The 17,201-nt window shown below is 42.0% G+C and overlaps 1 long non-coding RNA gene across 2 annotated transcripts in view; it reads right to left on the bottom strand.

The window, feature by feature from the left end:
• LOC137546003 (uncharacterized) overlaps nucleotides 1–17,201 on the bottom strand; it is a 404,443-nt gene that overhangs the window by 208,349 nt on the left and 178,893 nt on the right. For both annotated transcript variants that reach the window (XR_011026145.1, XR_011026147.1), the window contains one exon: nucleotides 14,134–14,366. This is a non-coding gene — a long non-coding RNA (uncharacterized lncRNA). The remainder of the gene's footprint in view (nucleotides 1–14,133; nucleotides 14,367–17,201) is intronic.

Raw genomic sequence — 17,201 nt, 5'->3', positions numbered from 1 at the left:
AATCCCCCGCCGCGGGGGACTTCAGAAGTCTTCGGGAGCACTCGGGCTCCTGAAGACGGCCACTCCATACTGCGCACGCGCGAGTGCGTCATAGTGGGCACTCGCGCATGCGCAGTATGGAGCGGCCCGTCTTCGGGAGCCTGAGTGTTCCCGAAGACTTCCAAAGCGGCAGTATTTGACCAAACTGTCCGAATACTGCAACGGGGGATCGTGAGCGGGACCGGGCACCGGGAGAGGACAGGGAAGTCTCATTAGGACCGAGCCTTCCCTCTCCTTAGGTGAGTATCTGACTTTTTTTTTTAATCGATACACATTGCGGTTTCGCCTGCACCTCCCAGCCTCCCCCTCTGGGATGCCACTGTGGTTTCCAGGCAGTGAGAGAGCTTGGGGCCCCGCTGCACCCTGGTTGTATGGGGGCATTGGGAAGCCTCCCCGTTGCGCTCCTGGATAGTGCTTATGTAGCATGAACTAATTCCCGCAGGGCAACTGCTTTGCGCTATTGGTTTTACCCCTGCAAACTTTGGCATACGAAAGTAAATGCATATTTGCAAGAGCCAAGTCTCGTGAGTAGCCAATTAGGCCAAATTTGCAAAGCCAGATTTGTCAGATGTTACTTGGTTTGATGCACACATAAACTCTCTATAAAGTGTAGTGTTTCATTTCTATCCCCCTTTGGAGGCGGGTGGTGGATGGCTTGTTCTTGGAAGTGAGAGCCCTGGAGCGAGCTGTCTGCGCCTGCCTCCCCCCCCCCCCCCCCCCGTCCTTGGAGTGTTGTGTGAAAGCCAGCTCTGAGCTCCAAAGCTTGGAGTAGCCCATGCTTCCCTCCTTTCTCATGTGTTCGCTCTCAAGTCATGCTCATGTAGCAGAACGCAATGGACGTTAAGGCAAGTGCCTGTTTTTAAATTTTGGGAGGCAGGTGCGGGTGACTCTTCCTGGCGCTGGCCACGCTTTTGGGGGCGGTCGCCTACACCTCCCAGCCTCCCCCTCCGGGATGCCGCTGTGGTTTACAGGCAGTGAGAGAGCTTGGGGCCCCGCAGCACCCCGGTTGTATGGGGGCATTGGGAAGCCTCCCTGCTGCACTCCTGGATAGTGCTTATGTAGCATGAACTAATTCCCGCAGGGCAACCGCCTTGCGGTATTGGTTTTAACCCTGCAAACTCAGGCATGCAAAAGCAAATTGCATGAGCTATGTCTCGTGAGTAGCCAATTAGGCCAAATTTGCAAAGCCAGATTTGTCAGGTGTTACTTGGTTTGATGCACACATAAATTCTCTATGAAGTGAAATAAATGATAAGCTTGTTTATCAAATTTAAAGTTTTGAGACACTTACGGGTTTTACAAACTTGGGCAATATTTTTCTCATCATGTTCAAGTGGGAAATGGAAGATAATACTGAATGTGCTGTTTCTTCTTTGCCAATAAAAGGCTGCCATTTATTTGAATGTATTAAATATAAAGTCACTGTCATCATCAGCTGGGTTTTTAGCCAAGTAAAATGCAATCATTATCTAAAACAACAGACAGTAGAGCTGTGCTATGGATTTCATTTTAATGTTGGGAGAGTTACAGTAAGTAATTTTAGAAAAGAAAAAAAATAACTGGTAATTACACAAGCAGTCAATTTACTGTGCTGAGACCATTATTATGATTATGCTGAGGATTATTTTTCTTTATTCTTATTATGCTTTACTGGAAAGTATGCTCTACTGCTACACACTGATGGGATACAATAAACAGAGCAAAGCTACAGCTTAGACAATAAGGACATTTACTGGTCTGCTTAGATTCATACTAATTTCTTCAAAATTAGGACAGCCTTGCCCTGCCAAGTATTCACAATTACAGATATAATGTTTGGTTTTCCAAACTCCATAAGGAGAATTCAACCCAGATCAGACAAAATACGCTCCTATACACTACAATTCACCAAAACCATCCAAATTACCTTTTGCCGTAGTAAAAAAATGTCATGCGTAGTTTGAATATAAAATGGATTTTGAGATAAGGATGACATAAAAGATAGCGCTGCTGTGAAAATGTTGTAAATGATTATCTGATCATGATACCAAAGCCTGGCAAGATGCTCTGCTGCAAGCAAGAACTTGGAAAACATCGAGTAACAGGCCCTAAGGTTGGGAACACAAGTGTCTGTTTTCATGTTTGTTTTCTGCACAGAAAAATTGGGACCTAATGTTAATCAATGGCTTGTTCACACTTGAATGCGTTTTTCCCATGCAGAAAAAAAAACTGACAGCAGTGCATTTTCTTTATCAATTACATTAGCTTCTGTGAAAAAGCATGTGCGTTTTCCCACATGCAAACACACATTGGGCTTGATTCACTAAACCGTGATAACTCAAATATCACATCTTATTAAAGAGGTTACACCTTATCAAAGATATCACACCTTAACCTCCTGAGCGATAATCCCGAGCTGAGCTCGGGGTATGTCGCGCAGGAGGATTTCTCAGGCCCCGCTGGGCCGATTTGCATAATTTTTTTTTTGTTACACGCAGCTAGCACTTTGCTAGCTGCGTGTAACTTCTGATCGCCACCGCTCGCCGCCGATCCGCCGCTACCCGCCGTTCCGCGCAGCCTCCCCCCTCCCCAACCCCTTGCGCAGCCTGGCCAATCAGTGCCAGGCAGCGCTGAGGGGTGGATCGGAACTCCCTATGACGTCACGACGTCCATGACGTCGGTGACGTCATCCCGCCCCGTCGCCATGGCGACCAGGGAAGCCCAGCAGGAAATCCCGTTCTGAACGGGATTTCCTGCTTACTCTGATCGCCGAAGGCGATCGGAGTGGGTGGGGGGATGCCGCTGCGCTGCGGCTATCATGTAGCGAGCCCTGGGCTCGCTACATGATTTAAAAAATAAAAAAAATTAAAAAATAGTGCTGCGCCACCTCTTGGGCGATATAATTGTATCGCCCAGAGGGTTAACCAAAATTAACATGCCGTATCAGAGTAGCATAGAGAGCGCTACGAACTTATGCCTGCTAATTGGCAATGGCACTCGTCCTGCCCTGAGCCCCTGCGGGTTCGTATCGCTCGCTATGCTACTCTTATAAGGCGTGTTAACTTTGATAAGGTGTGATATTTGAGTTATCACAGTTTAGTGAATCAAGCCTATGGTGTGCAGAAAACGCATTCAGAAAAAAAGTGCACAAAAAACTAACAGACAAATGTGTTCCCAGCCTCACTTGACGAAAAGGCTTACACCCTCTCTCTTCAGAACACATGGAAACGACATTAAACCTTGCATTGCAAGTACAATAACCTAACCTCTATGAAGCATAGGGATGGTCAGAAATGTCACCTTCCAATTCCACAGAAATTCCGATTTTCGCCAATGCCGATTACACAGCTTTCTAAGTTCGGATTTCTGAGTAGTGGTTCTTTTGGTTATTTTTTGCATTCTCTGATTGGCCAAATACTTCCGAGTTGTATCTGCGTTCTCTGATTGGTCCATTGATTTTGATTTCTGTAATTGGGCTAAAATTACCGGAAATTTCAATTCTGCGAAATTGGAATGAGCATCCCTAGTAAAGCAGACTGATTCAAACACGCTGCCTTTATTCTTGTACAGATACATTTTCACTTTTCCTGTTTTCACTTCAAATTACCAATCATCTAATCAAGAATAATTCAACATGTCAACTCACTGATCGTAGAGTTCTATGGGCCTGTTTACAGTACTGCATTGTAAGTGATCACATTATTCTACCTCGCTGCATGCAGGCTTTGTATTTAAGTCTATGTCCAGTTTCCATTGCATTTCACACTTATTACAACATGTGCAATATGCAACTGACCACTGTAAACCTAGCCAGATATTTCTCCTTCTGTGGTAACCAGTATTTTCACAATTATTTTCAGGAATCCCCCTCCCCCGCCAAGCCACACTAACCCACCTGCATGCTGTTACCATTTGCACCCCCCCCCCGTACCCTCACTGCAAGCATAGGTAGCAGCAGTTGTAATGCGCATGCATAGCACTGCATCCACCCCACACTACAACAGTTTTTTTTAGTTATTTGTGTTAAATGCTTTAGGTTATGTACAAGCACTTAATTTTTTTCTTCCAAGATGATAATTGTTTGTAATTTTCTTGTGCTAGTGTCCCAAAACATAATTTAGTTCTTGACCATGCCTGTTCATTAAAGTGAGATTATACCCCAAAACTAAAATTTCAGTGAATTCTCTTAGTTACACGGAGATAGAAAAGCTTCTACTACTCTCTGCAGAGAAAATAAACAATTTTACACACAGAAAACATTTGGAAATGCCTTCAAATGTTCTTTATGTAGCTAAGAGAAGTTACTGAAATTTTTGTTTTGGAAGTATAATCCCACTTTAAATGGCCAACATGAACAACTGTTGTTAAGTACCTTCCTTCTCATCCCCCACTCATCAGCATAAACTCTGTGACCATCATTTACCACAAAAGCCAGTGATTATTTAGATCTATGCAGATTTATAACATCTCTTTGGTTAAAAATGCTGAGAGCTTTACTAAGAAGAAAGGTGCTGCTGCAGATAGAAGGACAGTGAGAACTTATTTTGGTGACTTCTTTGAATGTTGTGCTGTGTAGCTGCTTCACAAATGTCAGACACTAAATAACTTTTGAACAGTGACAGAGGCTATAACACTGTTGCAGCCACACACTACATTGTATATGGGGGTGTTGTTTTGCTAAACACATCACACCAAACAAAAGCAACAACAAATAATAAATTCAGCAGGGTCAATGTCACTGTCAGTCCTCAAAAGTACTTATGTAGTTAGGAAGAGACCTCAAAAGGATCATTGGGGCACAATATTCACACAAATCACAGTACAGCATATTTATCACTGTCCCTTTATCTGCAGCTGCAGCACCTCTCTCTACACTGAATAACGCAGAATGTAAATTGTGACTTTTATAGGGGGAGTGACCTGGATGGTGATAATGTCTGATTGGCTATCCTGTCCCACCTGACTTCAGGGTGAAAAAATGGCACTATGGGAAAATATAGGGCGGGCAAGTAATACACGTTCACCCGGCAGCTAGCTTGTTCTGCTATCGCTACTCATCAGTAGAGTGATGAAAAAATGGAAGTAATCTGAAAAGCTGAAAAACTTAACCCAACCACCACCATTTTCTTTGGGAAATGCTGATTCTTCCACAGCATCAAACTGGGCAATTGTCCAATTGTCCAAGCAAGTCAGACTGTAGGTTATATGTTTTCTGTCAGTACAATCTAACAATGTAAGGGGCTCCACTTTCAATTTTGGCCAAGGTACCATTTTACCTAAAACTCTCTTTGCCTATTACTTCTGTGGCGTACATATTACCTCACCCTTGTTCAGTTGGTCGCAGAGAGAGCCAAGAGATTGCTCACCCTGCTACCGCTGAAACTCAGAGGACACTCTCTAAACTATTACCTCTCCAAGTTGCTGGAACTTGGGGAAAGAGCATGTAATTTAGGGTCCGGCTATTGAGAAATCTTCCTGTGCTGCCCCAGTCTTATTTTCATTACGGTAAATTGTGAAGAAAGTTCCGCACGCAAGCCAGGTTTAAAGAAAACCTGTAACGAAAAAAAATTCCCTGGGGAGCACTCACCTCAGGTGGGGGAAGCCTCTGGATCCTATCGAGGCTTTCCCCCATCATCCTGTGTCCCACGGCAGTCTCGCTGTGCCCCTCCGAACAGCGGGGATGTAAATATTTACCTTCCCGGCTCCAGTGCAGGCGCAGTATCAGCTCTCCACTCGGAGATAGGCGGAAATAGCCGATCTCTGTCGGTCCGCTCTACTGCGCAGGCGCAAGTCTCTCTACTGCGCAGTAGAGCGGACCCGACAGAGATCGGCTATTTCCACCTATCTCCATGCTGAGAGCCGCAACATCGCCCCCGCTGGAGCCGGGAAGGTAAATATATCAAGCCTTGTCAGGGTTGTCGAGCCAGGGTTGCGGGACATTTCAGGGGAGCCAGCACTGGACTGCCTGCAGCTACAGGGATGGGGAAAGCCTCATTGGGACCCTGAAGCTTCCCCCTCCTGAGGTGAGTACCTCCCAGGGGAACTTTTTTATTGTTATAGAGTCTCTTTAAGGAACTTGCTTATTTATTGTCCCATCACACACCAATACAGCATCTGACCGTTGTCGCCAATGATCGTTTCGGGGCCTGATCGGTCCCCTTTGTCAAGGCATAGGGCAGAAAAAAATCATACAACCAATAGTGCAAAAATCACCAGTTAAAATACCTTAGTATCCTGAGTACACCTCATTGTTAATGCCCATCATTAATACATGTGTCCATCATAATCAAAACTTCATTAGACCAAGATTCAAAGTGATACAGGTTGTCCCCATAGGATCTAAAGTCTCCAATGTGCAATGTGTAGTGTGACTCTGACAACATGCAAACTTATTTATGTGCGTGGTTGCACTTGTTACACTTTATTGCTGGATGAGCGATTCCCTGCTATATAGTGCTAATTGGACAAATATAATATGTTTGGCATATGCTCCTTAAACCTGGCTTGTGTGCGGAACCTTCTTCACGATTTACTGTGTTACCTGCCAATGGGTTCCAGCACCAGCCATGCTCACAACGGTGTGAGATTCCGAGGGTTGGGATATTGTACACTATTTTCATTACGGTCCATGGCAGCACCCAAGTCAAACGCGGCGTGGATCAGGTGCCGAGATGGCCTGATCTGCCACTGGGGATGCTTGATATTTTCCCTCCTCCCTCTATAAAACAATTGGGAGTAGCTCTGCTAAGCCACACGTTTGTATCTTGTAATTTTTGCACACCCAAAATATGAATTACTGAAATGATAACAGGTTCACTTTAAATGTAGAAGACAATTCCACTTATACGGCTGCTCCAAGTATTACCAGGAAGGGAAGAGTGATAATGTAATGAATCAGAAGATGGTACTTATGCAGGGATCTTATCTCCCATAGTTTACCTGGAAAATAAATAAAAAGCCACATCTAAACTATATTAGTGTAACAATATGCCAGGATACATGAAATAAAATGAGAGCTCTTCTTTCTCAGTTCATTTCTGCAGCCTCCTTAAGAGGTTGTAATAGCTTTTATCCAGCCACATAGAGCTCTCCACCATTTGTTACTCTTATGCATTCTATAGCTCGTTGACAGAAGACAACCATTTTATATGAAATGTGCTCGAATAAATAAAAGGAAAAGCATATGAGCAATCCAAATATAAAGCCCTTCCTGCCACCGTCCAAGTGGCCTTGCATTTTACATTTCTTACTTTAAAGTTAATTTGCCAGCTCTGGCATGAGAGCACTTTAGCAGGAAAAAAAAATCCAGCAATCTCAATGCATCAAAGTTAGGCAGAGGCGAGATTATCTCCCCGTGAAATTCACATAAGCATTCCACATATGAAATATTATTTATAACAGCCGGGTCTCTGGAGGCTTCCGAGATGACAATGGTGTCAGGATGGCTTTTTTGTGACATAGCACAAACATATTCTAAAGTAAAGATTGATTCTGTGCAGACACTGGAGCCAGACCAATAAGATAAGGACGGAACATAATTGAGAAAAGAAATATCTTAGCTTAAATACCTGATAATCCAAAGTCATTACCCATAAACTTGGCCTTTTCCACCTCTTTTTTTCCCCAAAGACCAGCCCGGCAGACCCGCTAAGAGGCTCACTGCTTGCTGCTGGACAGCTAAATCACCATCGTCTCACTTGAGCAGTGTTAAATGGTGTGCTTGACTGATTCCATGAAAATCTAATCAAGTATTCATCACTGAGATCAAACACTTCTCAAATAATAATTATCCAAACCAATCTGATAAATCTGAACATGTGTCATTTATAGCACACTCTGTAGCGCTTTAAGAGTCCGTTTGGCTGTGTTTGTGAGTCAGGATTGTTGCAGGCAGGATGTATTTAAATAGAATTTCAAGTGGACACATAATATGTCAATCAGTCAAAGCATTAGTTGTTTTGTATTTTTGTTAAGTGTATGTTTCATTATAATTATTTATTATTCTAAGAAATGATATAGTGCCGCCATCTTCCGCAGCGCTGTACAGAGTACATTGTCTTGTCACTTATCTGTCCCTCAGAGCGGCTCACAATCTAATCCCTACCATAATCATATGTCTATGTATGTATCGTGTTGTAGTGTATGTTTTGTAGTCTAGGGCCAATTGTTTTAAGGGGAAACCAATTAACTTGTCTGTATGTTTTAAGGATGTGGGAGGAGAATGGAGTGCCCGGAAAATTCATGCAGGAAATTCACGCAGACACGGGGAGAACATACAAACCCCATGCAGATAGTGCCCTGGCTGGGATATGAACCAGGGACCCAGCGCTGCAAGGCAAGAGTGCTTATGACTACGCCACCATGCTACCCCTATTGAACTGTAATCTTATTTACTGTTAACTCATTTTTGCACTGCTCAATACCACATAAGATATACAGTAGGTCTACAGTTGTGCAGAAATTAATTTAGGCAGGAAAACAATATATATGTGGAGCTTCAGACAGTGATGAAGCAACATTCATGCCACTAAGTGCATTCTAGTAGCCCTTACGCACTACATATTTTTTGATTAAACAATAAGAGCACATGTGGGTTGCTGATCGCAAGGGCAATCACATAGTATCTGCTGGTCCCTGTATAGAGTATTGCCATCCAATTTACACCAAATCGCAAATGTTGTGCTGTTGCATTTTTCTTGCATTTGCAATTAGGTTAAATGAATGGGAGGGCATAAAAATTTGCATAGCAAATGCAGTGCTATGTGATTTGTCTTGCGATCTCCCATTTAAAAAAAACTACAGGAGGCCTGTTGCCCTAACAACAACCACCATGAAGACCTTCGAGAGGTCTGCTTTTCACCCAGCTGAAGCGCCACACTGCTACTCTCCTGGATCCTCTCCAATTTGCTTACGGGTCAAACAGGTCAATATAGGATGCCAGTATCCCTTTAACTGCCAAGCACATACTAGGTACGTTGTGGCAAGTAAATGCTTTAAATGCCAGCAATATACCCAGTACGTTTATTCGGCAGTCTTGCCCTAAGGAAGCAGCGGTGAGAGGGGCCAACATCATTCCTCCTTCCCTCCACGTGGGTCTCCCTCCTCTTCCTTCCTGAATTGCTGGAGCCAGTGGTTGGTGTGTAATTACTCACCCGATTACTCGCTCATGGGGTGCCCCCCGTCGGCAGCCATCTCTCTACTTCCTGTATGACGCTTAATTACATACACCGCATACAGAGATATGGAGAGGAGAGAGGAGCCTGCTGCCGGAGCGAACACCACGTAGAGCCAACGATCTGGTGAGTTAATTACACACCTACCGCTGTGCTCAAGCTCTGCAGGTGGGCACAGGAGGGCAGCCCATGTGGAGGGAGGAAGGATGATGTTGGCCCCCCTCCCCGCAATGGCCCCATACCTGTTACCTATACTATACCTATAAATCTTAAGTAAACCTAATGGGCTTGATTCACTAAACCGTGATAACTCAAATGTCACACCTTATCAAAGATATCACACCTTGTCAAAGTTAACACACCTTATCAGAGTAGCTGTCACAGGCCTGAATGGAGGAACAGGGTTTTGACCACAGTTTGCAGTATACAGACACTGAACCAAGGAATATGGTGCAAATATAACATTTTATTGCAAATGCAGGCATACATACAAACATGAATGCAAATATCATGCAAACCTATGCACAGTACAGAATATTTACAAACAACCCGGGAAGCAGTGACAAATATATATACAACACCCTGACTGTCTAACGAACTAAATATATACAGCAAATATATACAGGATAATATATACACAATCGCAGTACAAAAGGGATCAGGCAGAATATCAGAGTCAGCAGGAGAGCAAGGTCAGCAACAGGTTATCAGAAAGGCACAGTACTAGGGATTAGGCAAAAGCAAGGTCTCAGACAAAAAAACAGGGTTTGGCAACAGGAAAGCATACACAGAAAACAGGGCAAGGATCAGGAACCAGGATGTCAAGAAACTCAGACCTGGGAGCTCAAAGTTCTGGCAATTAGCAGGGGGAAGAGGCAGTGCTTAAATAGCCCATGTGATAGCAAACACAGGATGCAGCTGGTAGTGAGAGTTCTATTAGAGGCCTCTGCTGGCCAGACAAAGAACTGCAAGTCCTTAGCATTAACAGGCTTGTGGATGGTGGAGTTTCAGGACAATGCAAAGCTCTCAGAGCCATCTGATGGTGGATTGATAGAAGTCCATGACAGTCCTGCTCTATGTCGCCACCAGCAGGCAGAAAGCGCAACACAAGGTTCCTGACAGTAGCATAGTGAGCACTACGAACCTGCAGGGGCTCAGGGCAGGACGAGTGCCATTGCCAATTAGCAGGCATAAGTTCATAGCGCTCACTATGTTACTCGGATAAGGCGTGTTAACTTTGATAAGATGTGATATTTTTGATAAGGTGTGATATCTTTGATAAGGTGTGATATTTGAGTTATCACGGTTTAGTGAATCAAGCCCCATGAGTGTAAAATGTCTAAAAACTGTTGGCAGTAGATGTTTGTGTTTAGGACAAATCGGGTGGCAGGGAAAGGGTTAATGTCAGTCTGGTGTACATCACAGACCACCTAAACAGACCTAACACCCACGCCAGGATCCTCCTTCAAGACTTCAGTTCTGCTTTCAACACTATTTGCTTGAGTATCCTGCATGACAACCTAGTACAGCTTGGTGTTGACCTCACTCTATGCGCATGGATCAAGGACTTCCATACCAATGGTATCCAGCTAGTTAGACTTGGAAGCTGCTCCTCCAGTGTAAGAACAACCAACATAGGCATCCTGCAAGGGTGTGCACTGTCCCCAATCCTGTTCTCTCTCATACACAAAAAGCTGTACCTCATCTGAGGACTCTGTCAAGGTCATCAAATTTGCGAATGACCCACCATCTGTGGCTTCATCAGTGAAAACGGGGAGCAAGCATACTGCTTTGATTGAACAGATCTGCAAGTGGTGCAAAGATAATAAGATCATGCTAAATATGGTTACAATTATTGAACTGACCATGGACTTCAGAAGGCCCTCACTCGCACTCAATCCAGTCTTCATAGAAGGCTCTGAGCTCCCCAGGGTTCATAGCACTTGGTTTCTAGGCACAACCATCATCAACACTTTGAGATGGGGTGTGAAGACCGCCAAAACCCAAAAGAAGGCCCAGCAGAGGCTGTTCTTTCTGAGGCAACTGAGAAAGTTTGGAATACCATGGGAGTTGCTGATCAGTTTCTATAAAGACACCATTAAATCTGCACTTTGCTCCTCCTTCATCGTCTGGTACACAGGGGCAAATACAAACTCAAGAGAGTAATCAGCGCCGCTGAAAAGATCATTGGGTCACCCCTGCCACCTCTGGACCTCCTCCACACATCTACTCATTTTCACATTTCATATTGATAAATGTGGCTATCTAAAAAGGTATAGAAAACTACACCTTTCTGGTAGCAATCAGCTGATGGCTACCTTTAGAAATAGGCCCCTTTAGAATTCAATGAAGTACCTCAGATTCAATTGGTACAAAGCCATTGCCAAGTAGTTTTGGCTTGGAAAACGTCTTATAATTGACAATGCTCATAACATCCCTATAGTGATACTTATCTCCCTGGCTGTGGAAACCTTGGAAAATAGTTCTTATGTGAAAAGGGCAAACAAAAGAAAAAAATGCAACACTTCACTGCCACACTCAATTAGCAGGATAAGTGAACTCATTTCCAATACCCGCTCTCTATTTACATCACTTATTTATTTTAAATACCTTGTTTCCTTTCAGTTAAACTGCTTTGAAGGATTACTCAGATGGCCTTTTCTCACCCTGCAGTAGGTCTGTAACCTTGCATGCAATTGGATGGTTTTCATTCTAATAAACCCAGCTCTGTCAACCTTAATGAGCAATCTGTATGCAGAAACCCTTTCTGTTCTATCCTCTTTGTAGTTCACAAACAAGTAAGATCACATCCATTTCATTGCCTGTGGAGCTGTCAATCAAATGTTTAAATTCATGAGTCTAGTTCCTCAGTGCCTAGTCAGAGGTGACGAGAGAGGGAGTTTACAGAAAACTAAACTGATCCTGTAGGCAACCTATTTGGTAAAAAGGCAGCACACTGGACAGTCTACTATCTCATCAGCACTGAGGGCTGTCGCAAACATGGTTCTGCTGCATCTCAAGAAGTCCACATATTGCACACAATGTGCAAAATGCAATAACATTTTTTTAACTAATCCAATAATTTCATATGGAGTTAATCTGCAAAACAGATCTATAAAAGGATCAATAGAATTATCATTTTTAGTCAATTGGCCTTCAGATCAAAGTCAGACAGTGTTGATGGTGCCCATGAACACTGTCCGACTTTGATCTGTAGGCCAGTCATTCAAAAATTTGCATCGTTTATAGGTATCTAACCCTAAACTTTAACTAACAAGGGCCCATATTCTACTCACTTTGGCCCATATTCTATTAACATTTCTCCTGAGTTTTTTTTTTTTCAAAGAAGGCATTTTTAAACCTAGACAATAAAATACCTTTAAAGAAAATCTGTAATGTAAAAAAAACCTCTGGGGGATATTTACCTCGGGAGGAGGAAGCCTATGAATCCTAACGAGGCTTCCCCATCCTCTGGTGTCCAGGCAATCCAGCGCTGCAGCCCCCCAAATCGCGGCCAGGTAAATGTAGGCATAAGTGCTTTGCGCCTATGCAGTAGAGCGGATACGATCGGGTTTGGCTATTTCCGCCTTACCCAAACGAATAGCCACTAGTGTGCCTGCGCAGGATTGCGGAGAGGTAAATATATAACTGCTTGTTGCGGAAAGTTGTGTTTTCTTTGGGGGGGGGGGGGCTGGAGCAGCGCTGGATTACCCGCAGCTACATGGGACAGGGAAGCCTCACTGGGACACTGAGGCTCCCCCCCCCCAGAGGTAAGTATCCCCCAGAGGGCCTTTTTTAGTACAGGTTCTCTTTAGAGCTCCGACCATAAAAGAAAGTTTGATATTACCTTTTGTTACACATTTTTTACTACTTTTTCAATTGCTAAGTGCTGAAACATTATTTTTTAGAGACTATAAAACTTATCTCCTGGGAGCAAGAAAAGACTCAAAATAATTTTGACAATTCTTTTTCACCTTCTTTTTAGTACTTTTGCATTTGCACACTGCACAGTGCTGAAAAGCTATTTTAAAAAGAAGATGAAAAATCATCTCCAAGGAGAAAACTCCAATGGAAGAGACTGATTTGCCCTTCAGTATAATTTCATATGCCCTTATGGTTGAGGGGGTGTATTCACAAAATGGTGGTAAACATAAGTACTCACGCGTGTACACTTATTTGCACAAAATGTGTGACATTAGATATGCAAATAGCGTAACGCGATGTATATGTTGCTTGTATAACATACATCAATGGCCAATACTGACCAACCTACTTTTTGTAAATGCCAATAAACTTTACATGCGCAGCCTGTGCACCCGGAGGCTACTTTAGGTTGTGAAACACTGAGTTACGTACTGCTTACTTGTTTGTTTTTTTGCGAAAAGTTAGGGCTTTCTTAAAAATGGGGTTTCTCTTGCACTTGGCAAAAAAAAATAATTTTCTCATGCCCATGTTTCCTATATCCATAGATCTTAATGCATTTGGCAAAAATGAATTTTTGTGAAAATTCTCATTTGTGTGAAAATTTGTTTTGTCGTGCCCACATATTTTTGTGAAAATGTGGTGAAAATGTATGAAAATTAGACATTTTTGTGAAAATTATGGTGAAACAAAACTATGTTCTTCATCTTAACCTGAAGTCATTTTATTTTCTGAGAAGTGACATCTCCTCTGTGGAATCATACTACAAATAAAAAAGTGTTGTTTTTTGTTCCCCTATTTGTGTGTGAACTGGTGTATGAGAGGAAGTGGGAGCAAATCTCCAAAACAGACATACAGACAGCAATAAGTACCTCACAGAGGCTCTGACACATCTCCGCTCAAATAGAGTTTCTGCTTGTATATTTTTTTGTTCTTGGCTGCGAACTTATGCACAAATAAAACATTGTGATGTTTTGGCATGAAAAACAAACTGTTGCTCAATTTGAAGATGTGAACTTACCTCAAAGATCTTCAGGTTTGCGCCAAGCCTGACACTAAGCATTTATTATTACCTCCAGCAAATCGGATTGCCTGGGCATTCTGATGGAAATATATACATTTGGTTTGTTTCAGAAGAAAGAAGTCATAAGCAAGTAATGGTACTGATGTTTCACCAAGTTGTGTTGTTCTGTCTCCTAATGTGTAATTGTGGCATTTGCATATCCATCAATGGTGAGCAAGCAGGTCTTGAACCTGTTGGAAACAAGAAGGCAGCTGTAGAAATCAAAATGCTTATACTGGTTGGTTTTGCAAAGGTACTTTTATTAATAATTGTGAATAAATATGTAAATGCTCAAATATTTGTTGTAATAAAATCTGAACAAAATTGTCTTGTTATGCCACTGTGGTCCTCCAACAAAGACATGCAGTACTACATTTTGGAAATAGTAAAATCATAGTCCCATTTGTCTGTTACTAAGACGTATGTCACTATTGAATGTCCCTTACTAGATATCCAAATAATTATGTACTTATGTAATATACTTTCCAAAATATACCTCTCCTTAGGGATGGACTTGAAATTACCATCCCTGTCCATCCATGACACAAGTATACAAATCCAAGGCATCCCCATACATCAGTATACATCATCCAAGGCATGACACTGCTGTTAGCTTTACTGTCACCCTTGCTAAAAGTTAACACAAACTTAAATGTAGTATGAAACGCAAACTTAAAGTCCATTTTGGTTCAGTAGAAGACTAATTTTATGTCACTTGAAGACATATTTACTCTTCACTGAAGCTAACTGAAGCTAACTTATAACATTGACAATTGCAGAACAAATTTTCATATTGTCTTGTAATTTAGTGATTGCTGTGCAAACAAAGTTAACAAGGTTTTCTGCTTCTCCCTGGATAAAGCAAAAACTATTCTGCATTATCAGTTAGATTCAGAGTAAAGAATACGTTTCAGAATAAACCTCCCCAGTAATTCGTAAACCATGTATATCTTTTAATGCCAGTTGTGTTTCAAACCACTTAACAAACTACTTAACATACTTAAGAGGCCTGTTTTTCAATGCCAATTTTTGGTCTATCTTTTTCTGCCATCTCATGCTTTCTCTTTCCATCAATTTGTGCTTTCTCTTTCCATCAATTTGTGCTTTCTCTTTCCATCACTTCTCTGCTGCCGTTGTGTGCTCTGTCTTTTTTGTGAATTTTTTGCACAGAACAAGCTAGTAAAAATCTGCTTTAAAAGTCCAAAGCGGGTCAGCACCGTCTTCAATAAATTAGCTCTTTATTGATTAAAATGGCATGATGTCAAGCATCTTTCAGCGACAGCTCCGCTGTTTCGGGCGTCTAGCCCTTTATCAAGCCAAGAAGCAAAGTCATGACTTTGCTTCTTGGCTTGATAAAGGGCTAGACGCCCGAAACAGCGGAGCTGTCGCTGAAAGATGCTTGACATCATGCCATTTTAATCAATAAAGAGCTAATTTATTGAAGACGGTGCTGACCCGCTTTGGACTTTTACTATTGACATGGTTTGAGGTGCACAAACCATAGGGGTCAGAGCACGTCGAATACGATTCTCTCCTGTTGGTGCTTGCTACACACTGTGGATTTTAGTAAAAATCTGCTTTGAAATTTACTCACTTTTTTACAATTAATATGACTGTAAATTTTTATGATGGCTATGCAGGCCGCAAATGCAGCTGTGATTTTGGAAACCACACACCCATATATAAACTCCATCCCCATATATAAAGGCAGTACTATGTGGAGCTTTGTGGCTATGGTTGAGTATAGGGTACTGTGCATTTACTGTTTTTTAAAGCCAGCATTAATGTAGGTTTTGCCATTTAGTTATAGTGTATACTCGTCTCTATGCACACACTGGTATTTGAATTTATATACATAAAACTACTTATCCTTTACATTTCAATACTTGGAAAACATTTAGCTAGTTTCTAAAGGGTTTGCATTTTTAAAACTTTTCCAGGTTTTATATATATTTTTTTAGTCTAAGTAGTCTAAAAATAAGCTGCAATTTCTCAGGAAACTGATGTTAAGAGGATAAGTACATAGTGACTGCAGAAATCAATGTTAACAGTTACTACATTAGATTTTGTCACATCTGAGAGTGGTGCATTGTGGGATTTAGTTGTTGCCACTAAGACTTCAAGGTCCTCTGCATTGTGCATTATTTATGAGATGTTTTCAGGTAGAGCTCCTCTTTTTGTCCACAGCTTCATATAAACAGATTTTTCCTTTTATTATATCATCTGTCAATAGAAATATAAAGGTCTGATCTACGCCTTTCCCTTTTTTTGAAAGAAAATATATCCTTTAAATTTCAATAGTTAGAAAACATTTTGCTAGCTTCTAAAGTGTTTGCATTAACAAAACTCTCAGAGGCATAAAAATGAAGCGTAATTTCTCAAGCAACTCATGTTGAGCAGATCAGCACATAATAAACTGCAGAAACCAATATTAACAGTTATTACATCAGATTTAATAACATCTCAGAGTGGGGTGTTGTGGGATTTCAGGCTGCTTTTATACTTGTGCAGTGATCCCATGGCATGGCAGCCTGCCATGGGATCACCGGATTGCACAAATCCGTAGTTCATATGACCCTTTGGCAGAGTGCACCAACAAACAATGTCATATATATATGCATGCCCTTCTTCCTCCCCGTTCAATGGCGTATTCTCTGCTGGACAGGAAGCATGTCACCGGGATTCCGATTCGCACATGCGTGCCACATTGCACCACCCTCCATCTACTATGTCACTATAGACTTGCAATGGTAGCAGAAAAAAAGGGCGCAAGACGAGGGTAGCGAAAAGGGCGCCGCCATAGACTTTAATGCAATTATCGTTAACACGGCGAAAAAAGCAGAAAAAAGGGCACCATGAAAAATATCGTTAACAACGTTAGAACATTATAGTTTTTGAAGTAGTTATCGTTTCAGAAGCTTTCAACGTTATAGCTTTTGTCATATTATTTTGTTTATATATACAGATTTTACGTTATCAAAGATATTATAGTTTCTATGTGTAAAAGGGTGTTTCTGCAGAGGGAG

Source organism: Hyperolius riggenbachi, chromosome 2 (assembly GCF_040937935.1).
Source record: "Hyperolius riggenbachi isolate aHypRig1 chromosome 2, aHypRig1.pri, whole genome shotgun sequence".
Lineage (NCBI taxonomy): Eukaryota > Metazoa > Chordata > Amphibia > Anura > Hyperoliidae > Hyperolius > Hyperolius riggenbachi.
Note: the sequence above shows the minus strand (reverse complement) of the source record. Positions and strands in the feature narration are given on the sequence as shown.